Raw genomic sequence first — 21,593 nt, forward strand, 5'->3', positions numbered from 1 at the left:
AAAGTCTCATCTAAGAGCTGTTTATATGGCCTGAAATGCAAGATAAATCAAACTTAAATCTTTCTTTTCAAAGTTTCAAACCTCTTAGGCCATGGATCAGTAACCATGGGGTAGGTGGTTTATAACTGGGCCAAATTCTTGTGCTCTGGGGTCTAAGTCTGAAAGCAAAATAATAAGAGAGAAATTCCATGCACTTACAACATGTTGTTAACTGCTAACCTCTATCCTGTCTTGGAGGTACTGTGCATATTATAGACATTTAGGACAATTCTTTTTCTCTTTACAGTAGATTTAGACTTTATTGCCTCTGAGACTGTGTGTGTGTGTGTGTGTGTGTGTGTGTGTGTACGTGTGTTACAGTTAATTACTAGAGAATCAGGAAGAAAGAGGAGTCACATTACACTTTCCACTTGCAGGAAGACTTGAAAGGGATCCCAGTTTTGAGTGCCAAAGAATGCTCTGTACTACTCTGTTGAAGACTCCCCTGTTCTATAATGGATAGCTCAGATTGTGAGGAGCACACCCTCATAAATTTCCTTGTGTGTTGGAATGAAGCTGAACTTAGGGTCAAATTAACCCACATGGGCAGGACCGAGACTTGTGGCGGGGTCAGAAGAATGATATCCTCTCTGTGTAGTCTGGAACTTGGGGTGTCTATGAGGAGACTATCTGCAAAGAGCACTTAGTACTTTTGGAAGTGGGGAGTGTCATAAAGTACTCAGTCTATATATTTTGCTTTGTTCATAATTTTCCAATGGATCCATAAAACTGGATAGTTGCACAGTGTATAGCGGCATGAGAAATGAGTAAACGAGAGAAATAAGACCTTCCTCACACTTACCTCTCTGCTGACACCTGTTACAGTGGCAGCATCGTACTAAGAAGAAAGGTAGCTCAAGTGTTCCAGGTCATGGCCAGAAGCAAAGCATTCTGAGATGGAGCCAAGAACAGCAAAGAGAAGCACCTGAAGCATGAAACAAAGGAGGAGATGTGAAATAAAACTTATTTTCTCCATGTCTGGGCACTGTTTAAGGTGCTTTACACATATTGTGCACATGGACATAACCAGATGGTCAATACCAAAATCAGATTGATTATATTCTCTGCAGCCAAAGATGGAGAAGCTCTATACAATCAGAAAAAACAAGACTAGGAGCTGACTGTGGCTCACATCATGAACTCGTTATTGCAATTTTCAGACTTAAATTGAAGAAAGTAGGAAAAAGCACTAGACCATTTAGGTATGACCCAAATCAAACTCCTTATCACTATACAGTGGAAGTAACAAATAAATTCAAGGGATTAGATCTGATAGACAGAGTGCCTAAAAAACTATGGATGGAGGTTTGTGAAATTGTACAAGAGGCAGTGATCAAGTCCATCCCTAAGAAAAGAAATGCAAAAAGGCAAAATGGTTGTCTGAGGAGGCCTTACAAATAACTGAGAAAAGAAGAGAAGCTAAAGGCAAAGGAGAAAAGGAAAGCTGTGACCATTTTAAGGCAGAGTTCCAAAGAATAGCAAGGAGAGATAAGAAAGACTTCTTCAGTGATCAGTGCAAAGAAACAGAGGAAAACAATAGAGTGGGAAAGACTAGAGATCTCTTCAAGAAAATTAGAGATACCAAAGGAACATTTCATGCAAAGATGGACACAATAAAGGACAAAATGGTATGGACCTAACAGAAGCAGAAGTTAATATTAAGAAGAGGTGGCAAGAATATACAGAAGAACTATACAAAAAAGATCTTTATGACCCAGATAACCACAATGGTGTGATCATTCACCCAGAGCCAAACATCATGGAATGCAAAGTCAAGTGGGCCTTAGGAAGCATCACTACTAACAAAGCTAGTGGAGGTGATGGAATTCCAGTTGAGCTATTTCAAATCTTAAAAGATGATGCTGTGAAAGTGCTGCACTCAATATGCCAGCAAATTTGGAAAACTCAATAGTGGCCACAGGCCTGGAAAAGGTCAGTCTTCATTCCAATCCCTAAGAAAGGCAATGCCAAAGAATCTTCAAACTACCACACAATTGCACTCATCTCACACACTAGCAAAGTAATGCTCAAAATTCTCCAAGCTAGGCTTCAAAGGTACGTGAACAGTGAACTTCCAGATGTTCAAGCTGGACTAAGAAAAGGCAGAGTAACCAGAGATCAAATTGCCAACATCAGTTGGATCATTGAAAAAGCAAGAGAGTTCCAAAAAACATCTACTTCTTCTTCACTGACTATGCCTAAGACTTTGACTGTGTGGATCACAATAAACTGTGGAAAATTCTTCAACAGATGGGAATACTAGACCACCTGACCTACATCCTGAGAAATCTGTATGGAGGTCAAGAAGAAACAGTTAGAACCAGACATGGAACAACAGACTGGTTCCAAATTGGGAAAAGAGTACATCAAGGCTGTATATTGTCACCCTGTTTATTTAACTTCTATGCAGAGTACATCATGCGAAATTCTGGACTGGAGGAAACACAAGCTGGAATCAAAATTGCCGGGAAAAATATCTGTAACATTAGATATGCAGATGACACCACCCTTATGGCAGAAAGTGAAGAAGAACTAAAGAACCTCTTGATGAAAGTGAAAGAGGAGAGTGAAAAAGTTGGCTTAAAGCTCAACATTCAGAAAACTAAGATCATGGCATCCAGTCCCATCACTTCATGGCAAATAGATGGGGAAACAATGGAAACAGCGAGAGATTTTATTTTTTTTTTTTTTGAGCTCCCAAATCATTGCATATGGTGACTGCAGACATGAAATTAAAAAACAGTTGCTCCTTGGAAGAAAAGCTATGACCAACCTAGACAGCTTTAAGAAGCAGAGACATTAGTTTGCCAACAAAAGTCCATCTAGTCAAAGCTATGGTTTTTCCAGTAATCATGTATGGATAAGAGAGTTGGACCATAAAGAAAGCTGAGTACTGAAAAACAGATGCTTTTTAACTGTGGTGTTGGAGAAGACTCTTGGGAGTCCCGTGGACTGCAAGGAGATCAAATCAGCCAATCCTAAAGGAAATCAGTCCTGAATATTCATTGGAAGGACTGATGCTGAAGCTGAAGTGCCAATACTTTGGCCACCTGATGCAAAGAACTGACTCATTGGAAAAGACCCTGATGCTGGGAAAGATTGAAGGCAGGAGGAGAAGGGGACGACAGAGGATGAAATGGTTGGAAGGCATCACCGACTCGATGGACATGAGTTTGAGCAAGCTCTGGGAGTTGGTCATGGACAGGGAAGCCTGGTGTGTTGCAGTACATGGGGTCGCAAAGAGACAGACACGACTGAGCAACTGAACTGAACTGAACTGGTCACTTAGTCATGTCCAACTCTTTGGGACCCCATGGACTGTAGCCCACCATGATCCTCTGTCCATGGGGATTCTCCAGGACAAGAATACTGGAGTGGGTTGCCATGCCCTCCTCCAGTGGATCTTCCTAACCCAGGGATCAAATCTAGGTCTCCTGCCTTGCTGGCAGATTCTCCCACATTGCAGGCAGATTCTTTACCATTTGAACCACCAGGAAAGCCCTCACACATATTACTACTGGAAAAACCACAGCTTTGTCTATGCATACATTTGTTGGCAAAATGATGTCTCTTCTTTTTAATATGCTATCTAGATTTGTCATAGCTTTCCTTCCGAGGAGTGAAAGTCTTTTAACTTCATGGCTGCAGTCACCATTTCAGTTATTTTGGAGCCCAAGAAAATAAAATCTGTCACTGCTTCCAATTTTTCCTCTTCTCTTTGCCATGGAGTGATGGGATCAGATGCCATGATCTTAGTTTTTTGAATGCTGAGTTTCAAGCCAGTTTTTTCACTCTCTTCTTTCACCCTTATCAAGAGGCTTTTTAGTTCCTCTTCACTTTCTGCCAATAGAATGGTATCATCTGCATATCTGAGATTGTTGATATTTCTCCAGGCATTCATGATTCCAGCTTGAGCTTCATCCAGCCCAGTATTTCATGTGATGTACTCTGAATATAAGTTAAATAAGCAAGGTGACAATGTACAGCCTTGATGTACTCCTTTTCCAATTTTGAGCAAGTTCCATGTTTGGTTCTAACTGTTGCTTCTTGTTCTGCACACAGGTTTCTCAGGAGACAGGTAAGGTGGTCTGGTACTCCCATCTTTTTAAGAATTTTCCATAGTTTGTTGTGATCCACATAGTCAAAGGCTTTAACAGAGTCAATGAAGCAGAAAAAGATGTTTTTCTGGAACTCCCTTCTCTATGATCAAACAAATATTGGCAATTTGATCTCTGGTTCCTCTGCCTTTTTTAAACCCAGTTTTTACATCTGGAAGTTCTTGGTTAATGTACTACTCAAGCCTAACTTGAAGGATTTTTGAGCATAACTTTGCTATCATGTGAAATGAGCACAGTTTTACAGTAGTTTGAACATTCTTTGGTATTGCTACTCTTTGGACTGTGAGATCAAGCCAGTCTATCCTGACAGAAATCAACCCTAAATATTCATTGGAAGAATGATTGCTGAAACTGAAACTCCAATTCTTTGGCCACCTGATTTGAAGAGCTGACTCATTGGAAAATACTCTGATGCTAGGAGAGATTGAAAGCAAAAGGAGAAGGTGGTGGGAGAGAATAAGATGGTTATATAGCATCACCTACTCAATGGATATGAATTTGAACAAACTCTGGGAGATAGTGGAGGAAAGAGGAGCTTGGTATGCTTTAGTCCATGGGCTCATAAAGAGTTGAACACGACTTTACTGAACGACAACAACATATATTAACTCACTGAACTTGTGTTAATGCCCAGGACTGATTTTTAGTCAGTCTTTTGGACTTAGCTGAGGACTGTCTACATCTAGGCATGTGGAGATCTGGGGATATATTAGTAAGAGTCAAGGATAAGAATAAATATAATTTGATATGCATTAAGGAAAAAGTTACCATTGTTACAAATGAGTGGAAATAAGGAATAAATCAGAACCATAAGGATGTGAGCAGAAAGGGATATTTAGGAAATAAGTTCATTAAAGCCTGAGAATAATTTTCTTTACATGCATCCCATATTTGCACTGAAGTGACTGGAGGTGAAGGTATAAGTACTTAATGAGACACTGGCTTGGATTCCTTTGTCATTGAAGATCTGAAATGACAAAAAACTCAGAGGCACTTTTCCTGGTTTCTGTAACAGCCAGTAAGAGCCATTTATTGCTCCCCCAGAAAAGACAACATTTTATAAATTATGAAGATCTTTACCTCTCTCACAAACTAAGGATAGGTCATCTTGCATATCTTCTTAGGCTGGTGATGAGGAACTGTTGGTTCTTAAATGGTCAACAAATAGGAACAAGTATGGGGAATTGCACTTTACAGTAAGTGAAAAATATGATTTGATGCTCTGATAGGTGTCCTAAAGGATGTCCCTCTGCCACAATACCAAAATTCTGTCACCTCATGACATCATGACAGTTTGACTTTCAGCAAGTAAAACTTCCTCTTCAGGAAACATTATTAAAGTCAGGATTCCTCTGGGTCCACTCTTTGGTCTACTCTTTTGGGTTCTTCCTTGGACATCTCTCCAGCTCCTACGGTTCCAACAACCACATGCTTGATTCTAAATCCGTAACTCTGGTTTAGATCTATGTTTATAATCTATAATTAATTGTAGTTGGAAATATAAAAGTATTGTCAGATACCAAACAGAATTAGGTAACAATTAGGTAGTGACAGTTTTGGAGAACAGAGAAGAATAAACTGTTCTTGATATCTACACATTCTCCTATATTCTAAACAAGTAGGAAAATACAGAAGTGAGTGACAGATGCCAAGTCCAGGAAGAACTTTCGAGTGGAGGTTGGGAGTGAGAGGCACTGCTCTACCCTGTGGGGCAGTGATGACAGGATAGTGCTAAGCCCCAGCCCATGTATTAGTTAAACATCGCCCTCTCTCCCCTCATGTGTCTGTAAATGAAATCCTTCATTTGCTAACTGCTTCAGCTACTGATAACATAAGTCTGAATGCAGTGGTTTAAGCATATGAGGGTTTATTTTTCTCTAACATAAAAGGCATCTCGAGGTAGGCAGTCCAGGGCAGATATGGTGGAGTGAGTCATCCAGGACTTAGTGTCTCTTTCTTCTCTTCTTAGTAGTGACTTCATTCTAGTGGATGCATCATGGTTTCTATATGGCTGCTAGGCCTCATATGGTTTTGTCCACAGCCCAAGCAGCAAGAAGACAGAGGGGCAAAGGAGGGCAAAGGGTGCTTTTACTGACATCTCACAAACCATACCTACTTACATGGTAAACTGGGAAACTTGGCATTCAATTCAGAAAATTGCCACCTAGGGAAAAAAATTAGGATTTTGTTATTAATTAAGAGAGTAAATGGCTACTAGGTAGGCAGTCAGAAATCTCTACCAGTTGCCAGGAGGGAGCAGGTCAGAAGTGAGCACTTTCCATTCCTATTATTGCTTCCTTACTTAGTTCACTCTATGAGAAAATGACAGATTAACTTGACAGATGAGACTGTAAAAGACTGATGAGTTGGTCATTGAGGGAACTGTACCCCGTATCTCTCCATCACTGTCTTGTTTGTACTTAATTAAGGCAAACACTTAGAAAGTACAAGCCAGATATGTGATATTTCATTTCCACCTTCTCCTCCTGTCCCTTACTGGGTGAAGCTAGGGTCCAGGTTCTGGGAGGTAGGTGTGAGTCCTAAAACTGATTTCCTTAATCAGTTTTGCTGTTAATAAAGATGTAATGGTATTTTGATCCTCCTTTGGCTCCTTGTACTTGACCTCAATAGTAAGATTTCATATAGGAAGAGACTGAGTTATTAACATTGCTAATCTCTTACATTGTGATTATCTTTGTGCTTTTAGTATAAAGGGACTTCTGGTAACTGAAGCTCTTATTTTCTTATGCTCTGAGACACTCCCTCTTGATTTGCATGGTTATTAGAAACTGTAGAGGAGGAATATAAACTTTCTTCTATCCATCTAAGGTTCAGTGACTAGTGCACTAAAATTCGGAGAAGGCAATGGCACCCCACTCCAGTACTCTTGCCTGGAAAATCCCATGGATGGAGGAGCCTGGTAGGCTACAGTCCATGGGGTCGCTAAGAGTCGGACACGACTGAGCGACTTCACTTTCACTTTTCCCTTTCGAGCATTGGAGAAGGAAATGGCAACCCACTCCAGTGTTCTTGCCTGGAGAATCCCAGGGACGGGGGAGCCTGGTGGGCTGCCGTCTATGGGGTCGCAGAGTCGGACATGACTGAAGCGACTTAGCAGCATCATCAGCAGCACTAAAATTAGAATGATGAAAGAGAGATTAACAAGAGAAAAATGAACAGAAATGAATTAACATTAACATGTGTGCTGGGCACACACACGGGTACTCAAGGATTAGTAACTAACTCCAAGGGGTGGTTAGAACTTGGGCTTAAATAGTATTTTAACAAAGAACAATAAATTTGTAGAGAAGTTACGAGATAAAGGAAAAGGGCTTTGAGCTTATGGGGTGGCAAACTGTGGGAAGGTATTGATAAATATATGATGAAAACTAATGGAAGACAAGATCTACTGACTAATGTTTTTAATGTAGGTTCTGCTTGTGAGGTCTTCGGGCTTAGAAGAGTCTAGAGTTTTCTCTAGTGGTTAACTTCTGTCTCTTCTGGAAAAGAAGGGAAAGGAACACATTTACACATTTATGTCCTGATTTTAGGTAAAGAGGGAGAGATTTTTTTATATCTACTTTTTCTCAATAGTCTTCAGTTTAAAATAATCCTTAATACCAGCATGGTATATTTGGGTAGTATATATTCTGCTGCCATTCAAAACCATACTAAGAACAAAGTTACTGAAAGTACATGAACATGCATCTCAAATAGAGGCATGGTCAGAGGGACTCATTGACAGCTAATAGGGAAATATGACTAGTTTCCCTGGTAGCTCAGCTAGTAAAGAATCCACCTGCAATGCAGGAGACCCCTGGTTCGATTCCTAGGTTGGGAAGATGCCCTGGAGGGATAGGCTACCCACTTCAGTATTCTTGCCTGGAAAATCTCATGGACAGAGCAGCCTGGCAGGCTAGAGTCCATGGGGTTGCAAAGAGTCGGACATGACTGAGTGACCAAGCACAGCACAGGGAAATATGACAAGAAAAATTAGTCTAGGAAATCTGTAATGTCACAGAAAAGCAATAAGACTTGCTTACCTTTTAAGATTCATCCAAACAGTTATGGGTTCAACATATATCCACTAAATTCTGATTAAGTTGCAGGTGGAGAATTCAAGATTTCACTTAAATAGGATCATTAAGACTTGAAACTATCTTTTTTTTCCCATTTATATGTACAACTGCATGCCCTAATTAATAAATAAGCTAAGAAGGGTTTGATTGACACTACTTGTTGAAAACTGAGAATCCTAATTAGAACATATCCCTAATTAGAACAATCTGACATCTCCTTGGAGGCAGGACAAGAGTACTTAACAAGCTGACAATCAGTAAAAAATAAATATATTTAATAGTGTAAAACAGACATTAAAGAGTATTTATTTTTGGCTAAAACTTGATGGTGGAGAAAAAGGAGCAGAGGGGAAAAGAAGAGGAAATGTGTTAGTTGCATCATTAATTATAACGGGGAATTAATAGACACAGTAAGGGAATTTTATAGTTATTATAAAAGCATGCACCATCACAAAAAATACAAGCTTTTCTAAGTATCACAATTTCATACACATAAAGAAGAAGAAAGGCAAATCATATAGTTACTTAATGTAAATAAAAAATGAGATATCATAACATAAAATGTTATGAAAGAACTAAAGCAAACATATTTACATAAATGTAAATGTCCTAATTTATTAGTTAAAAAAGTATTAGGCTGGATCGTAAAGTAAAATACAAATCTATGTTACATACAAAAACCTAGCTAAAACCAAATGATTCAGAAAGATGGAAAATAAGACAGTGGCCAAAGAAACATTAAGTAAATGCAAACAAATGAACAAATAGTATGGATATCAGTTAGAATGGAAGTCAGGCCAAAACTAGTAAGCACCCTTAATAATGTTAAGGGTAAAGTTTACAGTGTATTTGTGAGAGTTGTGACTCTCTATGTCCTAAATAAAAAAACAGCAGGACTGGTAAGAAGAAATAAACACACTAATGGAGGGAAACTTTAAGTTACCTTTCTCAGTTCATCATAAAACAAATTTACTGATAAACAAAAAAATTTACATGATAAATATATAAAACATGTGTATGTGTACATGTATATGTGTAGTTCTGTTTCCGAGAAACTAGAACCACATCTTCTTATTAAGAAATAAAGACAGCCACATATATGAATAGGTATTTGGTCACAAAAGCAAATCTCAATAAATGTTATGTGTTAGAAAGAGTTCAGATAATGTCCTCTAGTGAAGTTAAGCTGTACTCAGTCATGTCCGACTCTTTGCGACACCATGGACTGTAGCCTACGAGGTTCCTCCACCCATGGGATTCTCCAGGCAAGAATACTGGAGTGGGTTGCCATTTCCTTCTCCAATGCATGAAAGTGAAAAGTGAAAGTGAAGTCGCTCAGTCTTTTCCGACTCTTAGTGACCACATGGTCTGCAGCCTACCAGGCTCCTCCATCCATGGGATTTTCCAGGGAAGAGTACTGGAGTGGGGTGCCATTGCCTTCTCCCTCCAACTGTGTAATTAAACTTAATTACTTAAGTAATTAAGAAAACAAAAGTTCTCTGTTACTTGAATATTAAAAGCTATCTTTGAAGGTACTTATAGGTAAGAGAAAATGCAAAATGACAAAACATCTAGAAAATGGATATGAAACTTTGCAACATTTCATAACTCATGGGATACGTGTACTACTAAAACAGGAATATAACATGTAACTTTAAATACTGTATAATAAATGGAACAATGAAAATAAACTAAACACTTAATCAGGAAAAAAATCATAAAATTAATAAAAATAGAGGGTAGGAAAATAGTTAAAAATATTGAATTATTAATAGAGAATCAATCAATAAATAGCTTTTCTGTGCAAAATTGATACATCTACTACTATTTATTCTAAATTCAGAAAAAAAGGGAGGGCAAATACTAAATTTAAGAAATACTGGAGAAATAGAAATAGAGGAAATGAAAAAAAATCGAAACTATTTTACTTTGTTCTATTCAAATGGATTAAAAGGCTTGGATAAAATATTCCATTTTCTAGGAAAATAATGCTGGAACATATAGGAAACCTGAAGAGTCCAATTCCATCAAATAAACTTGTCAAGAGTTATATTACAAAAATTACCACTCACAAGTGATTTCACAGGAGAATTCACCAAAGAACAAATAATTCCAATACTATTTAAACTCATCTAAAGCCTAAAAAAAGAAAAAGCACTTCAAAATTATTTTTATACGTATAACACCAATGTCAAATCTAGAAAACTGCATACAAATAAGGACCAACCTCATTTTTGAATATGAATACAAAAATCCCAAATAAAATATTAGTGGATATTTCAGCAAGAGAAAAAACAGAGGTTCACCATATCTAAACAGAGTTTTTTACATGGGTACATGGATGGTTCAGTATTAGGAAATCTGCTAATATTTGTTAACAGAACTAAAGAGAAAACTCTTACGATCAACTCTGTAGATTCTGAGAAGATAGCTATTAAACAAATTATCATCATATAATGTTGACTAAAATCACTGCAAAAAATAGGTCTTGAAAGAGGCAATCTGAAGTTTGGACAAGCTAGGACTAAGAACCCTATTGGGTGTATTCCACTTTTACTTCTAGCTATATATATATAATGTTCATCAAACTGTTTGCCCTCTTTGGACTAAACTCACAGAGACATTTCATATGTCAAATTTCTTTCCTGGCCCCGAGAATCTCATGGTGTATTAGGTAAAATGTAACATTTCACTGTCTTATTGATTTGAATTTGTAACTCTTTCTATTTTCTTTTTCCAAGTTCTGGACATATATTCTGGGTTTCATATTTTAAAAGCAAAAATCATAGTATATTGTTCAAGGATCAAAGAGCTATCTGCAGCATGAAGTTTCTTTGTTTTCTTAATTGGGCAAAACAGCTCCCTGGGGCAAATGAAGATCTTTTATTCCTCTTTGAAAAATGAAAGAAATGTGGCAGAGAAACTTCCTAGCAGTGAACTGAATATCTTTCCATGCAACTTCCACTTATTTTTATCTTTTCAAAGGTAGAAATAATGTGTATTCTCCTGGCTAAAACACATGAGTAAACTGAATTTCAGAGTTAAGAATCTGCTGAAGGTCACCAGAATGTAGCAGATCCTATTTTTAAACTCCACTTTACTTGGCTCCAACTCCTGCGCTTTTCTGCACCAATACACACTGCCTTCTAGAAAAGAATGTAAAAAAAAAATAGGAATATGAAATAGAGAAATATGAGAGGAACAGAGAGTGAACAATCTGGAGAAATGGTTCTAAGTCAGCATGAAAGAGAGGATAGACTCAGTGTTGGTGCCCCAAATATAGTTTACTTTGGTTTAGATTCCAAAGTAGAAATTTGTACATGTTTTTAAAAAGTTCGTCTCTAGGGCTGGATGAAAAAAGTCAGCTACAAGAGAACATTTAACCTTGCTTTGTTTTCAACAATAACTCTCTTGGAGGATGGGTCAACCTCATTCTGATAATATGTCAGAATCTTCAGGGACATTGTGTATAGTTAAAAAAAAATTGTTGTCACATGATTTTGCATACTCAAAGTAAAATACATACAAATAATGTCATAATACAATTTAGTGATATAAAATATTCTGGTGAGAATACACAAAAGATAGAATTTATCCTCTTGACACCACTTATACTAAAAAATGGCAAATAAGTTTACTCCTTATAGGCTTCCCTGTAGCTCAGATGGTAAATAATCTGCTTGCTGTGCAGGAGGCCCAGGTTTGATCCCTGCGTCAGGAGGATCCCCTGGAGAAGGGAATGCCAGCCCACTCCAATATTCTTGCCTGGAGAATTCCGTGGACAGTGGAGCCTGGAGGGCTACAGTCCATGGGGTCTCAAAGAATCAGAAATGACTGAGCTACAAACACTTTCACTAAGAGGTATATATCAGAGTCTTGGGATTTGTAAAATTTAAATTTTTATCAAATGGTTTACACATATTTCTTTACAGAACATAAATTATACTGCTGAACATTTAAAACTAGTTTTTTATGTTCATGACACTTTATATATAACTTTTTACTGCATTCCTACTATATTCCAGGTATTGGCGATAGAGCAGTTGCTGCTGCTACTGCAGCTAAGGCGCTTCAGTGGTATCCGACTCTGTGCGACCCCATAGACGGCAGCCCATCAGGCTCCGCCGTCCCTGGGATTCTCCAGGCAAGAATACTGGAGTGGGTTGCCATTTCCTTCTCCAGTGCATGAAAGGGAAAAGTGAAAATGAAGTTGCTCAGTCATGTCCGACTCTTCGCGACCCCATGGACTGTAGCCTACCAGGCTCCTCCATCCATGGGATTTTCCAGGCAAGAGTACTGGAGTGGGGTGCCATTGCCTTCTCCTACAGAGCAGTAAAGAAAAGAAAACAAAAAATACTTGGAGCTTAGATTCTAGATATTTATTACACTGGAATAATTAGTTAATATTTGTGTATATTATTTACTTTGTGATTATCATGTCTCATCCATTCATTCTTTACCACACAACATAGTAAGTGTCCAGTAAATTTTGCAGATTGAATATATTCAACCTGCTTAATTTAAATTTTTAATTTTTCTCTAAAAACGTCATTTAAAAAGTTCTTAATAATGAACTGAAAATTTTATATAAGAAGTTATGTAAAATCTCTGGTTATACATCCAGGGCCTAAGAAGATGCAAAATATAAATGTTAAGCAAAATTTACTTTTTTAAAAAACAGCTTCACTGAGTCAGCAGCACAACCTGGTGGCTGCTTAAATGAACTACTTGGTTCAGTGTTTAAAAGTTTTCCTTGTGAGTTGTGTCTCCATTCTTGTACTGATTTGGCTTTTTCTTTTTTCTGTATTTAAACATCACACAAGGAAACTTATGACAATCATAATTAAAATTTATAAAACTTTTCATAAAACAAATATAAATATTTTAAAATCCTGTACATGTTGATCCTCTAACAGGAATGTGCTTGGAATATCTGTCTCCTCTCCAGGTTAATTTATTTCTAGACGGCAAGAAGAGTGTTATGATTTTTTTTTAAATTATAATCCTTCTTCCTATAGGAACTTAATATTCTGCGAATTAAAAGTAATTATTGTTTTACTGCTTTGCAACATTGTAAAGGGTTTGTGGGTTTTGCAGGTGGTTTTGCACTGATTTAATAGAGTCTGGGATTTTGTCAAATTCGTGATATTTATAATCTGATTGGCTCTTCTTCCAAGTGATTGTGACTAGAAATAACTGGGAAGAAGCTGAATGACCATTTGCCAGAAATGTCTTAAAAGGTATTTTACCATGAATGGGGCCAGTTGTACTAGACAACCTCTAATTCTAAGATTGCAAAACTAATAATGGTTCATTAAAAAAGATCATTTTCACCTACTTGTACTTCCACTAGCTAATGCTAGAACTCAACTCCTGTGAAATTTCCTCAAGAGCTTCAAGGAGTCTCTGGAAAGATCTTGGTGTGCTCAGGAACCAGTGGTCTCACTGGCAGCACACTACTCTGTCCTGCAACCTTCTCTCTGCTGTCTTCTCTCACCAGAGCTCATAAACCAGCCTACGGGAGCACAGCCACATTCTCCAAGGCTGTTTCCAGCCCCTGACACAGAATTCCACTTCCTCGGTACCTTGTTTCCCAACCCCCACACTCATCTGCTGCTCTGGATGGTGGCCACTTTCATTTTTTTTTTTTGGCTTTTTTCACATATCCAACAAATTCTTCAGTTTGTTGATGTGGTGTATCACACTGATTGATTTGTGGGCACTGAAAAATCCTTGCATCCCTGGGATGAATCCCATTTCATCATGACGTATGATCTTTCTAATGTATTGTTGAATTCAGATTGCTGGTATTTTGTTGAGGATTTTTGCATCTATGTTCATCAGTGATATTGGCCTGCATCTTTTTTCGTGTGATGTCTCTGTCTGGTTTTGGTATCAGGGTGATGGTGGCCTTATAGAATGAGTTTGGAAGTTTTCCTTCCTCTGCAATTTTTTGGAACAGTTTCAAAAGGATAGGGGTTAACTCTTCCCCAAAATGTTTGACAGAACTCACCTGTGAAGCCATCAGGTCCTGGACTTGTTTGTAGGGAGCTTTTTAATCCATTTCAATTTCAGTGCTTGTGATTGGTCTGTTCATATTTTCTATTTCTTCCTGGTTCAGTCTTGGGAGACTGTACCTTTCTAAGAATTTGTCCATTCATTCTAGGTTGTTCATTTTCTTGGCATACAGTTGGTTGTAGTAGTCTCATGATCCTTTGTAATTCTGTGAAGTCATTTGTAACTTTTCTTTTTTCATTTCTCATTTTATTGATTTGTGTCTTCTCCCTTTTTTTCTTGATGAGTCTGGCTAAAGGTTTATCAATTTTATTTCTTTTCAAAGAAATAGCTTTTAGTTTCATTGATCTTTGCAATTATTTTTTGTCTCTTTCATTTATTTCTGCTCTGATCCTTACAATTTCTTTCTTTCTACTAACTTTAGGTTTTGTTTTTCCCTCTTTCTCTGAGTTGTTTTATATGTAAGGTTGTTTATTTGAGATTTTTCTTGTTTCTTGAGATAAGATTATATTGCTATAAACTTCCCACTTAGAACTGCTTTTGCTGCAACCAATAGGTTTTGGACCATTGCACTTTCCAACAACAACCAAAAAAACCCAGATAGGTATTTTCTGACTTCCTCTTTGATTACTTCAGTGATCCACTGGTTGTTTAGTAGCATATTGATTGGCTGCCACGTGTTTGTGTTTCTATAGTTTTTTTTCTTATAGTTTATTTCTAATCTCATAGAGTTGTGATTGGAAAAGATGCTTGATATGATTTCAAATTTCTTAAATTTACCAAGGCTTGCTTGTGGCCCAGTATGTGGTCCATCCTGGAGAATGTTCCATGTGCACTTAAGAACGTGTAGTTTGCTGCTTTTGGATGAGATGCTCTATAAGTATCAATTAAGTCCAACTTGTCTAAAGGGTCATTTAAGACCCGTGCTTCCTTATTAGTTATCTGTATGGATGATCTGTCCAATGATGAAAGTGGGGTGTCAAAGTCCCCCAGTATTATTGTGTTACCATCAATTTGTCCCATTATGGTCATTAGTATTTGCCTTACATATTGAGGTGCTCCTATGTACCCTGTTTATTTAACTTATATGCAGAGTACATCATGAGAAACTCTGGGCTGGAAGAAACACAAGCTGGAATCAAGATTGCCGGGAGAAATATCATATGCGGATGACACCACCCTTATGGCAGAAAGTGAAGAAGAACTAAAGAGCCTCTTGATGAAAGTGAAAGAGGAGAGTGAAAAAGTTGGCTTAAAGCTCAACGTTCAGAAAACTAAGATCATGGCATCTGGTCCCATCACTTCATGGGAAATGGATGGGGAAACAGTGGAAACAGTGTCAGGCTTTATTTTGGGGGGCTCCAAAATCACTGCTGATGGTGATTGCAGCCGTGAAGTTAAAAGATGCTTACTCCTTGGAAGGAAGGTTATGACCAACCTAGATAGCATATTGAAAAGCAGAGACATTACTTTGCCAACAAAGGTCCGTCTAGTCAAGGCTATGGTTTTTCCAGTGGTCATGTATGGATGTGAGAGTTGGATGGTGAAGAAAGCTGAGCGCTGAAGAATTGATGCTTTTGAACTGTGGTGTTGGAGAAGACTCTTGAGAGTCCCTTGGACTGCAAGGAGATCCAATCAGTCCATCCTAAAGGAGATCAGTCCTGGGTGTTCATTGGAAGGACTGATGTTGAAGCTGAAACTCCAATACTTTGGCCTCCTCATGTGAAGAGTTGACTCATTGGAAAAGACCCTAATGCTGGGAAGGATTGGGGGCAGGAGGAGAAGGGGACGACAGAGGATGAGATGGTTGGATGGCATCACCGACTCGATGGACATGGATTTGGGTAAACTCCGGGATTTGGTGATGGACAGGGAGGCCTGGCATTCTGCGATTCATGGGGTCGCAGAGAGTCAGACACGACTGAGTGACTGAACTGAACTGAACTGATGTCAGATGCATATATATTTGCAATTGTTATGTCTTCTCTTGGATTGATCGCTTGATCATTATGTAGTGTTCTTCTTTGTCTCTTATAACAGTCTTTGTTTTAAAGTCTATTTTGTCTGATATGAGTATTGCTATTCCAGCTTTCTTTTGATTTCCATTTGCATGGAACACCTTCTCCCATCCCCATACTTTCAATCTGTGTATGTCCCTGGATCTGAGGTGGGTCTCTTGTAGACAGGACATATTCAGGTCTTGTTTTCGTACCCACCCATACAGTCTATGTCTTTTGGTTAGTGCATTTAATACATTTACATTTAAGGTAATTATTGATATGTATGACCCTACTACCACTCTCTTAATTGTTTTGGGTTTGTTTTTGTAGATCTTTTCCTTCTCTTGTATTTCCTGCCTATAGCAGTTCCTTTGGCATTTGTTGTAAAGCTGGTCTGGTGATGCTGAATTCTCTCAACTTTTGCTTGTCTGGAAAGCTTTTGATTTCTCCATCAAATCTCAATGAGAGCCTTGCTGGATAGAGTATTCTTGGTTGTAGGTTCTTCCTTTTCATCACTGTAAATATATATATCATGCCATTACCTTCTGGCTTGCAGCATTTCTGCTGAGAAGTCAGCTGTTAACCTTATGGAGGTCCCTTGTATGTTATTTGCTTTTTTTCCCTTGTTTTAAATATTTTATCTTTGTCTTAAATTTTTGCCAAGTTATTATGTGTCTTGACATGTTCTTCCTTGGGTTGATCTTGCCTGGGACTCTCTGCACTTCCTGGACTTGGCTGACTGTTTCCTTTCTCATGTTAGGGAAGTTTTCAGCTATTATTACTGCAAATATTTTCTTGGATCCTTTCTCTCACTCTTCTTCCTCTGAGACCCCCTATAATGTGAATGTTGTTGGATCTTTTCTCTCTCTCTTCTTCCTCTGAGACCCCCTATAATGTGCATGTTGGTCCGTTTAGTGTTTCCCCAGAGGTGTCTTAGGTTGTTTTCAGTTCTTTTCATTGTTTTTCTTTATTCTGTTGCATGGCAGTAATTTCCACCAATCTTTCTTCCAGGTCACTTATCCATTCTTCTGCCTCAGTTATTCTGCTATTGATTCCTTCTAGTGTAATTTTCAATTAGTTATTGTATTGTTCATCTCTGTTTGTTTTTCTCTTTACTTCCTCTAGGGCTTTATTAAATGTTTCTTGCATCTTCTCAGTCTTTGCCTCCATTCTTTTTCTGAGATCATGGATCATCTTCACTATCATTATTCTGAATTCTTTTCTGGAAGGTTGCCTATCTCCACTTCATGTAGTTGTTTTTCTGGGGTTTTATCTTGTTCCTTCCTATGCAGAGGACATAATCCTCTGCATTCTCATTCTGATTAACTTTCTGTGATTGTGGTTTTCATTCTGACCGTGGGAGGATTGTAATTCTTGCTTCTGCTGTCTGCCCACTGGTGGATGAGGCTATGTAACACAAAATGTGATGTGGGGTTCAGGACGTTCACAATAGTGAGAAACTCTGGTGGTATAACTGTACTCCAGTTTGTGGGCTGCTGGACCCCGAAGGTACGGGATTTGATTTTATCACGATTGCATCCCTCCTACTGTCTTGTTGCAGCTTCTCCTTTGTCTTTGGATGTGGGCTATTTTTTGGGGGGTTTAAGTGTCTTTCTGTCAAAGGTTGCTCAATAATTGTGATTTTGGTGCTCAGCCATCTTCCCAGCGGGCCCATCTTGAATCTTCAGAATCCCCTGGTGTATTTGGGTAGCTTTATTAGCGGGGAAATTCATTCAGATAGGAGCAGCATGCACATAGGATGCCCCATAACAATATGTGTGAAGGACAGATTAAAACTTAAGAAAGCTGTACTAGTATGTACAATGTTGCTGAGTGAAGTCAAAGTTGCTCAGTCATGTCTGACTCTTTGTGACCTCACTGTAGCCTACTAGGCTCCTCAGTTCATGGAATTCTCCAGGCAAGTATACTGGAGTGGGAAGCTGTTCCCTTCTTCAGGGCATCTTCCCAACCCAGGGATCAAACTCGGGTATTCCACATTGCAGGTGGATTCTTTACCATCTGAGTCACCAGGGAAGCCCCGAGAACACTGGAGTGGGTAGCCTATCCCTTCTCCAGGGGATTTCCCTGACCCAGGAATCAAACCACGGTCTCCTGCATTGCAGCAGATTCTTTATCAGCTGAGCTACCAGGAGAGCCCTACAATGTTGATTACCTTGATATTGTTCATCTCGAGTTAAATTCAAGATAATAAAAAAATTAATCTAAATGGGTGATATCTTAAGATTTCAGTTTTAAGGAGAATATAATTTTAAAAGTTCCCTTAAATGATTTAATTTCTATTTCTGAGATAAAACCCTGTATCTTTTATCTTTTTTTAAATTAAACCTTGTAAAATAGTAGATTCACATGCAGTTATTAAAGTAATACAGGGATGCTGTGTACCTTCTATTCAACTTCCCCCAATGGTAACACCTCAAGACTATGATATAGCAGCACAACCAGGATATTGACACTGATACAGTGCATTGATCTTATTCAGATTTCCCAGTCTTACTTTGATTCATTCATATATGTTTATATATATAGTTCTATACAAGTTTTGTCACTTACATAGGTTTGTATGTTCAACACCTCAGTATTTCAATATACAGATTTATCACCACAAAGATCCCTTGTGATATTCTTAATTTGTTATGTTTATCTTTCTCCTTAAACTTCATTCCCAGCTTTTAACTCTAGTCCTTAAGCCACTAGTCTGCTATCTATATTACTTTTCATTTAATTAATATCATATAAATGGAACAATATGTAACATTTTGAGACTGACTCTTTTCACTCAGTGTAATTCCCTTGAAATTCATCTCGACTATTACCTGTATCAATAGTTCATCCACATTTCTGTGTGAAGATAAGTTTTCCTTGCTTTGGAGTGCATGCCCAAGGTTGTAACTGTTAGGTAGTCACATATTCAGTTTTAGAAGGAACTAACAAATTGTTTTCCAGAGTGATTTTAGCATTTTATATTCCCACCCTGAATTTAGGATTGTTCTAGTTTTTCTGTATCACTGTCAGCATTTGGTGCTGTCATTGTTTTTTATTTTAGTCATTCTGATAAATATGCAATATTATTTCGTTGTGGTTTTAATTGTATTTCCCTGATAATGCTGAACACCTTTAAGACCCTCCTCATCTTCAGTGAAATGTCTATTCATATCTTTTCACATTTTCTACCTCTTTAAGTTTTGAGAGTTTTTTTTAGATATAATCTTGATTTTTTGTGAGACTTTATGCTTGCAAATATTTTATCTCTATCTCCCTTTCTTTTTATCTTTTGAACAGGGTATTTGACTGAGCCAAAACATTTAATTTTGGTGAGTTTAAATTTGCAAGTTTTTCCTTTTATAGACTGTGCTTTTGATGCCAAGTCTTAAAAATCTATGCCTAGCCCTAGATCCTAAAGGTTTTCCCCTCATCTGTGTTCTTTAAGCCAGTTAAAAGAGTTTAATATTATTGGGTTTTTGTCTTAACCTCCAACTGTCTATCTTACTTAGAAGAGAAAGTTTCAGAAACAGGTGCTAGAAGATCAAAATCTTCCAAGCAGGTTTTCTTGGTGATCTTAGCTAAGAGTTTACTTTTCCTCTTCAATGGTTATTAGGAGACTGTGAGTCAGAGTAAATCCCACCATGAACTCCATAGGGCAAACACCCATTAACATTTACTTTCATAATGAAATAAATTATTTGGTGCTTTTCATTTGTTAATTACAATTGTAATTCTGATGAGACTTGGGAAAGATTAGGTGACACCAAAAAAAAAAAACCCCACAAAACCTTCTCTCCTTTAAAAAAAGAAGCAGCATTAATCACAAATGAAAAAGGGTCACTTTTCTCTGAGTGAAACCAAATTGCTCCCTTCATGGATTGACTTTTCTTAATCATATTTTGATCTATTTTCTGTTTGATATAATTAGAGAAACAGGCTATTTCATAACTACAATTCCTCACCATAGTGTGAGTTCATGAATGTCGGGAACTCTGCTCTGTATTATATCCCACATGTAGCATCTACTATGATAGGTGTTCAAAAATTTTTTGTAGAGTGATTGAATTAATCAATCAATGAGTATTACCACTAATTATTTAGGAGGGTCATCACTGCAAGAAAGATCAGAGCAGTGAATTCATTTAGAGCCAACACTAAATGAATTATTATTATTTCTAAATTATAGAAGTATAGAGAAAAGAGCATTAGTTTTTCAGGCTAGTAACCCTGGAGAAGGAGGTATCTCTCTATGCTTTCCTATAACACACAGTCTCAAGTACTGAGGTTTGTGTTCTGCTGGTTCATCTATATTCATTTTGATAGATAGCATTCTTTAGGCAGGTTGATAAGTAGTCTAAGGCCCTTAGGGAGGTATACATTCTGTAGCAGACCTTGTGCTAGTTATAACATACCTTGCTCAGAGGCATATTCTTTCCTCCTTAACAGGAACTTGTTCCTTTTGGTCAATCTTGTGCTGATGTTATCTCAAGATGTATGCCCTGGGAAAGGGGTCTGCTAAAACTTATACAACCTTGAAGTATTCTTTTAATCTATTGTTAGTAGCTGACTAGAAGGTATATAAAGCTCTGCTCAAGTTAACCATGACTGCGGCAGGGGAGGGTGGTGTTTTTTTACCCTCTTCTGATGTCTATGTCAGAAGTCTGTTTATTTCTTTTCAATAAACTCTCCTTCCTCACTACAAGCCTCAAGTGGTCACTGCTAACTACAGAAATTCCTCTTCCTCAATAGGGGCTGTGAGTTTGGGTACGACACATACCCTGACCCTATCTCATCCAGGTTGTTTTCAGCTTCTGAGCTGAAAGTAAACCAAAATGGGCAACATTGGTATTTATGCCCATCAATTAGACATATTAGCCCCATTCCTAAACTCAATATTTGGGGGGTATATGTTAAATCTCTGAGTCTTCATCCTCTTTGGCCTGCTGCAATCTCCCCTAGCTTCTTCTATTGATGCCCAGCCTTAGTTTTGGACACCTGACTATATTACAGCTTCTACTGCAACTGAGTAGATCCTTACCCTAAATTCTAGGCCACACCTTAGACATCATCCAAAATGAATTGCTGTTAACGTTTTATTGTATTTCCTTTCAATCCTAATTTGTAATTGCCATATAAATTCCACTTCATGCTTATGCTCTCCCTGGAGTGCTTCATACTTTGTCATACTTTGTCATCTTCATGCTTTTCTTTCTTGAATATGCTCTCCTTGTCCTGCTCCCATACTTTTCATCCAACAATACACACTTCTACTTTTGTTCAGTTAACTCATTTCCTTCTTCTGTTTTCTGTTTAAACATTACTTTCTCCATTAAGTCTCC

The 21,593-nt window shown here is 37.9% G+C and overlaps 1 protein-coding gene across 2 annotated transcripts in view; it reads right to left on the reverse strand.

The window, feature by feature from the left end:
* The window catches only part of LOC145523907 (olfactory receptor 8C8-like), a 42,867-nt gene that overhangs the window by 4,892 nt on the left and 16,382 nt on the right, over nucleotides 1-21,593 (reverse strand). The window contains exons 3-5 of one of the 2 annotated variants that reach the window (XR_014066955.1): nucleotides 7,192-7,289; nucleotides 6,278-6,321; nucleotides 842-964 (exon numbers count right to left, since the gene is read on the reverse strand). The gene's annotated coding sequence lies outside the window, so the exon portion shown is untranslated. The remainder of the gene's footprint in view (nucleotides 1-841; nucleotides 965-6,277; nucleotides 6,322-7,191; nucleotides 7,290-21,593) is intronic. The other variant, XM_081535170.1, reaches the window with a different exon arrangement.

This window comes from Giraffa tippelskirchi, chromosome 10 (assembly GCF_054371585.1).
Source record: "Giraffa tippelskirchi isolate mGirTip1 chromosome 10, T2T-mGirTip1v1.2.pri, whole genome shotgun sequence".
NCBI lineage: Eukaryota > Metazoa > Chordata > Mammalia > Artiodactyla > Giraffidae > Giraffa > Giraffa tippelskirchi.